This window comes from Martes martes (assembly GCF_963455335.1).
Source record: "Martes martes genome assembly, chromosome: 6".
NCBI lineage: Eukaryota > Metazoa > Chordata > Mammalia > Carnivora > Mustelidae > Martes > Martes martes.
Window position 1 is genome coordinate 116,079,344 of NC_137893.1, and position 9,704 is coordinate 116,089,047.

Consider the following 9,704-nt stretch of genomic DNA (forward strand, 5'->3'; position numbering starts at 1 on the left):
TTCAATTTTTCTATAAGTCTACAAATGCTCTAAGAAATAAAGTCTGTTAATTAAAAAAAAAAAAAATTCAACCATCAATGTTAGTGAAGCCAGGAGGCAGGCACAAATGAGCATTGCAGACGGCACTAGAGACTGCTCCAGGCTCTCCAGAGGACAGACATGAATGCTTAACCCCACCAGGGAAGGCTCAGGATCTGAGATCTAAGAACCTTGTCTTCATAATTCATTCTACAAAAAGAATACACAGAAAACAGAGCTACTTGCACAGGGTGCTTGTTTAAGCCTTTCGGACAAGAACCATGAAGCCCATCTGGATGAATGGAGGAAAGTGAACAAACGAACATTAAAGGAAACAAGACATAAGGTTCAACACTCATCCAGTTTCAACTTGCGGACACCTTAACTCCAAGTGAGGTTAACAGCGAGAGAGTCCAAAAAGAGAAGAGCAGGTACGCTAAAAGGAAGAGGTATAACCTTTAAAAAAGATAAAGTCGCTGAAATGAAAAGAAACCAGCATGGAGCTGAGAGGTACTTCTCCAGTGGACACTAAATGCATTTGCCTGTTTATCAGCTCCCCCCTCTTGGGGTCTCCCTTTATTCCCTCCGCAGCCTGCCCATCACTAGCTGCATCTCGTCCCTGCCAAGTCCTGTAGAAAAAGACATCTATTTCTCCTTTAATTCACGCTAGTTTAAGGACTGAGGTAGGAAACTCCTTCCTCTAGGATTTTCCTTTCTTCTAACCACTGGAGGTCTGGCAGTTATCTTTTCACACATGGTATTCTTCAAACAGGGCTGTGTTTGCCTTATCATGTCTTGTGGAATAAAATGTCAAAGTGGAAAACCATTCAGTATGCTATGCCAATCTGTAGGTGATCTGTATATATTTTTTAAGATTTTATTTATTTATTTGACAGAAAGCGAGAGAGCACAAGCAGGAGAGCAGCAGAGGGAGAGGGAGGAAAAGAAGCAGGCTTCCTACTGAGCACGGAGCCCAATGCAGGGCTCGATCCCAGGACTCTGGGATCATGACCTGAGCCAAAGGCAGATGCTCAACCGACTGAGCCACCCAGGCACCCTGGTGATCTGTCTCTTTTTAACTCAGAGCAATGTCTATGAGACTGTGGGGGAAACACACAGTCTTCGATTGCTGGGGGAGTATAGAGTGGTATGAGCTCTCATGAGGGCAATTTAGCAGTATGGATCAAAAGTATAAATGTACCTACCATCTGATCTAGCAATTTCATGTCTAGTCTGCAGGAAGACATACATATGTGGAAAATGGCACGGGTCTAAGGTGAGTCATGGCACCCCTGTACGTAGTAATAGCAAAAACATTAAAAGCAGCATAAGGGTCTGTCAGTATGGAACTTCTATATAATGCAAACAAAGGTAAATGAGGAAGGTCCTCCCATACTGACATGCAAAGATCTCTAAAACATATTACAGAAAAAAATGGGAAGGTCTAAAACAGTGCCTTCTGTAGGAAGTCTGTGGCAAGACGGTGGAGAAATGATTGTTTAGGGTTGCCCGCAGCAGGGTAACTGAGTGACGAGGGAATAGCAATGCAAGGCTGACTTTTTCACTGAAACCGGGCCTCGGAAATGTATTATCTATGTTAAAGAAACAAATACAAATACATGATCGCTTCTCGGCCTTTTGGCTAAGATCAAGTGCAAATACAAATACATGAATAAAAGAGGAAAGTCTGAGAGCATGCCTTGCACTCCTTTTGTTGGCTATAACAATATCCGATTCTCCATTCATGAGGCATGGCTAGTCCAATGCTGACAGCATGGATTTGAGGTTATAGGTTTGTAGCAAAACCACATCTGAAAACTGAGCTTGACAATTCGTGGACAATATGGAAAGGTGATCAAGCTGAGCAGGAGGCAACAGCAAACCTGCTGCGACCTGAGAACTTGCTGGCTCTAGGTCACAAGGGTGGAGAAGGAGGTCTGGCTGAGTGATGGCCAAGCAGAGGCTGCCTTTCTCCCTCCCTGTTTCTGCGGCCTCGGACAGGACTTCCTAGGCTGAGAGGATGATATTCTCAGACAGAGAGAACTCTGATCTCAGGGACACCCTCCACATCTAAGCCTCACATCAGTTCTACAATCTCACGGAGTCCCCATTTCCTTGGTTCTTATAGTAACTGCATGGGTGTCATGCTTCACCAACTATCCCACAGCAGCGGGGACATCCATAAATGCAGTGAGAAATGGTACAAAGCTAGCAAGTTGTATCTGGGCTTCTCAGAGATGAACCATTTATTGAGGGCAAGCTTGGGGTGACCAGAAGTGCTCAGACTTCCAGCTGGGGCCAGTCTACTGTGCTGTGAGCTTTGAATATCGCATCCAACAAACCAGATCTTTTTGATTCTGAGCTCTAAGTGAGGAGCCTCAAGAGGCTGTGTGCTTCGTACCAGCAAAACAGGGATAACTGCATAGGATCCGTGAGACCCTCACGTCCACACCCATTTCTCAACCTTGACTGGGAGCTGCCAGGGCAAGAGGCAGCTGAGGTTTTGTCAGTAGCTTAAGGCCACCGGTTAAAGACAACAGCTTTAGCTGAACTTGGATTTCGCCTCAGTGGTTTTGTTTCACTCACCAGGACAAAATTTCCCCATTTCATTAAATGTAAGATGACGATTACATAGCCACTCTAAACAAATTTTGTGGGTGTATCCTGTACTCTTGTTGAGATGAGTCAGAGACCCTCCTTACAATATAAACACTGAGATCTAAATGACACAAGGATAAACACGGCACAGTGACTGTGTTTCCAGATGCAGTGAGGGAGTCACTCTGACACAGTATGTGACTTAAATACTGTATTTAATTATTAAGTATTAAGCATTAATACTTAAATACAGTATTTAAGTATTAAGAGTCCTTAAATCGGATTCTGCTGTGGGGGGAAATAACACACTCCTACATTCTGTTAGACTGCTTACAACTTACATTGTGGGAGAGCATGCGTTTTGGTGTAATCAGCACCTAACAAAGAATGTGTCCCCAGACACTAAATGAATAATACCATTAGATCACATAGCTAGCGGAGCTCTTTAGCTCAAATCTAAATCCTCAATCAGTTCTACTTAACTGTGATGAGCTCTAATGGCAACTCCTGAGGCCAGATTTGAAACCATCTACTACAGAATGAGGAGCTCCTGAAGATCCTAGCAGAGGAGTAAATGCTGAGTGAAAGAACGAAGGAGAGAAGAAACGGAGTCCCACCACCATGGCTCTTCCCCAGCCCCAGCTAGGAGGACCATGTTTCCTCACTTGGGATAGCATCTTGCCTCATCTCATCTCTGACATCCATGTTCACTTTTCTCCCAGACCCCGGTCAAGCACAGGCTTTCCCTCGCCATTGTCACACCAGACCACTAGACTCTGGCCTGTATCCTTGGCACTCAGCAGCAAAGCTGCACCGAGAAGCTAGCCTGTGGTGTTCCATGAGGGCTGGATGCATCTTCTCTGTCTGTACCCTCTGTGTCCAGCACTCACTGCGTGTTACTTCAGTGAAGGAAGGAATCTTAACACCAACACTGCTACCTGGTGTAGGGCTCAGCAGTTTTCAAAATGCTCTCAGATACAGATACGTTATCTTGTTGACTCTGAGCATTAATCCATTGCCTCTCACAATGGGTGTGGGCTGAGAAAAGGGTTGTTTCCAGTCCAACGCAGTCCTTTTGCAGATGAAGATCTGGAGGCCAGAGCTGTGGAACGGAGTTCCAAAGGATCACCCAGCTGGCTGGCGGCACGGCCAGGCCTCTCATCTGAACTGCCAGTGTTCTTCCACTGTACTGCCCTGTCTCTTGCGCAGGAATAGCGTTCTTTCAGCTCTCAGGTGAGCAGAAATTTATGCATGTCTCATACACTTGTCTATCCCGCTGCTTATGCAACATCTCTGTGTCCCCAAACACCTGAAACTTGACACATTTGCAAGTGAACTCCTTATCCATCCCTTCTCACACCCTACCCCTCCTCCAGGCCCCCCCTTTCAGTAAATGGTAACTCCATCCTTCAGTTGCTCAGGCCAAAAATGAAGGAACCAGTCTCGACTTCTCTATTTTTCACATGCCATATCCAATCCATCAGTAGATCCTGCTGGCTCCTCTTTCAAAATAGAACCAGAATCCAACCACTTCTCACTCTTCCACTGCTTTAACTTTGGGTCCAAGCCATCAGCAACCCTTGCCTGGACTCTTACAATAGCCTCCTAAGCAGCTTCCCTCCTTCTACTCTTGCCTTCTACAGGTTATTCTCACCAAAGCAGCCAGAATGATCCTGAATGTCAGATCATGTCACTTACCTATTTAGAGCCCTCCAATGGCTCCTCTCATGCTGCACAATAAACTCCTGACATGACCTGCCACCAACACACTCCCATCCCTGTATCTCTTGCTCTGTTTCCCCTGTCTTACTCTACTGCAGCCAGACTGGCTGGCATCTTCATGTTCCTCAAATATAGAATATATGAGGCAGACTCCTCCTCTGGGACCTTTGCACTTGCTGTTCCCTCTAACTGGAATATATTTCCCCCAGATATATGCTTGACTCACCGCTTAACTTCTTACAGGTTTTCTACTTCAATGTTACCTTTTCAGTGAAAACTTCCTTAAACAGCCTATTTAAAATTTAACACCCTGACTCCTAGTACTCTCTCCCTTCTCTGCTTAATTTTCCCAACATAGATTTTACTTGTTTATTTGTTTAGTGTATGTCTCACCCCCATGGTGAGCTCCTTAAGTCCTGGAACTTTGTCTTATTCTCTGCTCTATCTCCAGGTACTAGTAGATAGCCAACAAAAATTTGTGGAAGGAATGAATGAATGAGGGAACGAATGAACACTCACCTTTTTAAGATCTCCCAGTAATCTGAAGGCCTTAGGCCAGAAGGGGAAGACCCTAGCTGAGCTCTGGTCTCTCCTTCACCTCCCACCCTCCATACGGCCTTACCTTCTCAGGTTCTGGGCAATGGGTGCTTGCTGCCACCATGTTCCAATTTCTGGGTCACTGGAACAAAATTCTGCTGGGTGCTAATTTTTGTATTTAGCATCCTGCTATCTCACCAACACAAGAGGTCAGGGATAGGTTAGACTAAATATACTACTTAACCTAGATAATAGTACTGACTCAGTAACATTTGTGTTGAGGTATTTTCCAAGAACATCACTAAGTTTGCACTTGTTCATCTACTTTTTTTTTTTTAACTTCTATTATGGATTTCAAACACACGCAAAACTAGAAAGAATAGTGTAATGCGTCCCATGAACCTATTACCCAACTTCAACAACTGCCAACATTTTGCCAATCTGATTTCCCCTAGTCCCTGCTTGTCTTTGCAACCCCAAGTTAATATCTCACCTGGCTATTTTCTTGAGAACTAGTCCGTATATAACAGACCCTGGCCTTGTTACCATTGTGCCCTAGCAACTAGGGCAACCAATCCCTCTAGTCTTACCAGATATACAGTGAAAACATGCACTCACGCCCATTCCCCCAGCCGACCAATGACTGAAAAAGGAAGTGTCTAAATTCCAGACTGTTTAAATCAAGGGACTTGCCCATTACTCGTCTGCAGCGTTCTGGGGATAGGCGGTTGTTGTGGTTACAAAAAGAACACAGATGCGAACTGTTTTTGTTTGTACCTGATGCAGAATTTCTGAGTGAGTTCACTCAACTCAGTCAGTATTTACGGTCTGCCTCATAATATAAGGGACCAGATTAAGATGCCAGACGATAAAGAAATCCCAGCCTCTCTTCTCAAGAGAAGCTGTGGGGCTGGGGAATGGGTGGGAAGTACACAAATAACTAAAATCCATGGCAGAATATGCTCTGTGCCCTAAGACAGATTAAGCAAGCCCAAGGCAAAATCTTCTTTCAAAAATCTATTTGTAGCCACCAGGGCTTACCCCTTCCTTACTCTGAGGTCTGTCCTCTGCTATTATTTATTGCTATACAGCCAACAAGAACATTACTGGACACCTGGGAATTTGGTGACCCACAGAATAGACTTTGGGATGCAGATCTTTAATCTCACATTTTGCTATTCACCATCCAGTGTTCTGGTGGGAGGGAATGGAAAGTCCTCCCAGAGTCTGGAAAACAAAGGGACTAATTCAACGCTGCCAGAAGCTAACACCCAAAGCATTTGACCCTGAGGGCATATACACCAAGCAGCTTGAGAAATGAAGAGGATCCTGGGAGTGTGTCAAGGAGACCAGGCTAGATCAATTCAGAAGGATTTCCAAGATCTCTCTCCTTGCTACCTAAAGGATGGTCATCTATGGTCAGAAGTTCCCAGAGAAGAGTGTAGTTCCTTGGACAAACCATAGAGGCCAATGAGGTTTGGCCCAACAGTGCTGTGTATAAAGGTAGGAGAACTGAGTGGCAGGGTCATTCACTGGAGCCCTGTAGTTATGTGCACAGAAGAGTGGGGAAAAGGACAGAGTTGGGATGAGAGGGGCATTTATTTGCATCATAATCGATGTTACCAAAATTGGTGAGGTGAGGATAGCCAGGAGAAAAGTAAGAGGAAGGGCTGGAAAAGGCACTAAGAGAAGGGGCAGGGATGCAGGGAGAGGAAAAAGGGGGAAGATAATTCTGGTTTGAAAAGGTGCTCACTGATGACAAGGAGGAGGATGCCACAAGATCTGGGAATATGGGAGGCAGGATCCTTTAGGATACTGTGCAGAACATGAAAGGAGGGATTTTAGAATGGGAGGGTGTACAGGTATGAAAGATGGGTTCACATCGGGATGGAAGGGGCTCATTTCATTGAAGCTGGGGGGAAGGAAGTCACTAGATAAAGGGCTAATTAGATGAAGGTTCTAGGTAACAGAACTTGGCTGAGGATGGTAGAAGAGAGGCAGTTAGATCACTGAGAAGAGACTGAAAATAGGAAATCATATGAGGAAAGACTACTGGGCCAGAGGGTTTAGAGTATCTGAACTCCTGGCAGGGAAGGGACTTAGCAGGATAAGTGGGTTTGGGGTAAAGTGCCAGTGAGGTAGCAGCCTCCTTAGGGTAAGTGAGATCATGGAGTGAAGGCTGTGAGAGGATATGTGGACAAAAAATGAAGAGAGGTATTAAGGTGCGGGGGTCTCAGGGCACATGGGGTGGAAAGTCACGAACATTGGGTTGAGGAATTCACTAAGCCATGGGGCAAAGGGTAACAGAAACCCTGGGCATCATGGAATGAGCTGATGTTGTACTTAGGAATCATTAGAAAATAAGGAACAAGGGGCTCAGGGTGACCTGGAAAACTCTGCAGGCTTAGGGCAAGAGGTAGTGGAGCAAGTGGGTTTTGAAGACTGTGGGCTCAAATACTCGCTCTGCTACGTATCTGTTTCAGGTTCTTTATTTATTTGAACCTACAGAAATGCAAAATGGTGGCAGATATAGTAATAACCATCTCTTGGAGTTGTCGAAAGGTAAATTTGATTTATACATATAAAGCGTGGCACACAGTAAGTGCTCAGCCAATCATAATTAAAGAGGGACGAGATAAACCATCAGAGGAGGAGGCCGCAGCAAAGATAAGAGGATGGGTATTCCAAGAGCTCAGGGGTAGAAAAGCAATGTAACGCATGGGCCCTGTCTTGTCTGTTGAATCCCGAGTACCCAGGACAGAGTAAGACCCATAGAAGCTCCTCAGTTTGTATTTAAGGGTTCCCATGGGCCAGGCATGGTGCCAAATGCACCATCTCAGGCAAGATTATTACCCTCCCTTAGCAGAGGTGGAGGCTGAGGGTTCAGACAGGCCTAAATGGTATGCCTGCGGTGCCACAGCTGAAGAGCCAGAGTGAGACCAGAACCAGGTCTCTTATCACATTAATGCCCCAGATGAAGCGCTCTGCTATCCTGTTAATAGGGCCTGGTCAAGGGAAAAAGGTACAGGCTATTAAGAGTGTAGGGGGTCATGGGAGTGAGGGATATGGTTCATGAAGCAAGTGGACCCTGAGGTGAGGTGACTAGAGTAAACTTCTAGCGAGGGTATAAAAATGATTGTAAACAACAAATACTATCTTGACTGAGAACTGCAGAATTTCACAGTTGGAAGGAAACTCTGAGATCACTTAACCCAGCCTTATCACACACAACACAGATGACAAGCTGAGACCCAGTGAGGAAGGGACCTGTCCCAGGTTTCCAAAGCACCATGGTGGCAGAGCTGGGACTTGAGTCTGGAATCACACACTCGATCCAGAACTCTTTGATGCCTCCAATTACTGCTACCACTTCATATTCATCCTATATCTTCCTGGGCACCAGCGTGGTGCTAGGGGACTTCTAAGTCATGTGCTGATTGACACTGAGGGGCTGAGGGTGCAGAGAGGGATGTCGGTGAGGGTGATTTTAGGATGAAGGAGGGAGCATGGGATGAGGATCATGAGGTTACGGGGCAAAGAAGCGATTATTAGATACTGAGGGTTATGTAGATGACTCGGTGGTAAACTATTGGAGTAGGGCTTAAAGAGTTACCAGGAAAGGTTTGAAGGGAGTCGCCAAGTTTGTGGGCAAATACAGGATAGAACAGTGGGAGTTACCGGGCCAATGGGGTCATTGAGAAGGTTGGGGGGGGTCACCTAGGAGGGGGTTGGGGGTCTCGGGTCTTGAGTCACTGGACTAGAGCTGAGGGAGTCACTGGGTCGGTGGGTCCCTGGGCAGAGCTGGGGAAATTCCTGGGTTGGCAGAGTCAATGAATAAGAATTGAGGATTACCTGTAGAGATTTTGGGGTCAGTAGGTGGGGTGTAGGGTCACAGAGGTGGAGGCGGGCGTGGCGTTTGGGAGCCGGGGTGGGGTTTAGAAGTCATGGGGGAGGAGTCCCGGGGCGGAAAGAAGGGGCAGGGATGGGGGCCGGGGCCCCGGGTGGGGGAGGGGTCAGGTCGCCGTCTAGCCGCCCGGACGCTGGGCTAGGGCCAGAGGAGGGTGGGCACGCCGGGCTCGGGACCTTCCCGGGGCCCTGCGCCCGCCCGGCCTCCCACCTGGGCACGGTGGACCCACTCTTCCCGCAGCCACCAACCTGACAGCCCCCGAGGGCGACTCCGCCGACAGACCGCCATGCACCGGGCCCCGCCACCAGCGCCGGCCCCGCAACCCGCCTGCGCCATAGCCCGCCCGCCCGCGCGCAGCTTGCCTCGCGCGATATCCAGGTTCCAGGGCCGCCGCACTTTCCTCTCCTCGCGGCGCGCCTCTACCGGGCCCCGGAACCCGTATAGAAAATACAGGGCACGCTCCACCCCGCACCCCCCGTAGCCGCGGAGCAGTCCTACTTATCCAGGTTCCCGGGCCCCTGGAGCCCAGGCGGCCGGGCCCTGAACCGTGCCCCTCGGAGCCCCGCCCCCCCCGGCCGGGTGACGTTTGGCCAGCGAAGGCCGAGCGCCCAGGGAGGGCGTGATGACGTCACGACGCCCCGGTCAGGGCCTGGGCGCGGTTGGCGAGCCGGGGCGTCGCTATAGCAATGGGGAGCTGCCACCTGTCCCTCCGAGGGATTCGGTCCACCTGAGGCCTGAGGCGGCGGCGGCCGTGAGGAGCCCGAGGCCCCGAGGGCTCCGCGCTGTCCTGTCGGCTGCCTGCGGGCGAGAAGGGCGCTTCAGGAACAGGGAAGGACAGGAGATTTAGGTTGTGAGAGAAGCCGTTCCCGCGGGTTCCACTGCCCGCACTGGGGCTGCGGACCTTCTTCTTGGGGTTCAGAGC

At 48.3% G+C, this 9,704-nt stretch overlaps 1 protein-coding gene across 4 annotated transcripts in view; it reads right to left on the reverse strand.

Moving 5' to 3' along the window:
- ZNF76 (zinc finger protein 76) overlaps window positions 1–9,359 on the reverse strand; it is a 32,487-nt gene extending 23,128 nt beyond the window's left edge. For 2 of the 4 annotated variants that reach the window (XM_080806852.1, XM_080806853.1), the window contains exon 1: window positions 9,031–9,344. The gene's annotated coding sequence lies outside the window, so the exon portion shown is untranslated. Of the gene's footprint in view, window positions 1–9,030 lie in introns of all 4 variants that reach the window. The other 2 variants (XM_080806850.1, XM_080806851.1) reach the window with 2 other exon arrangements.
- Window positions 9,360–9,704: the final 345 nt, after the last annotated feature.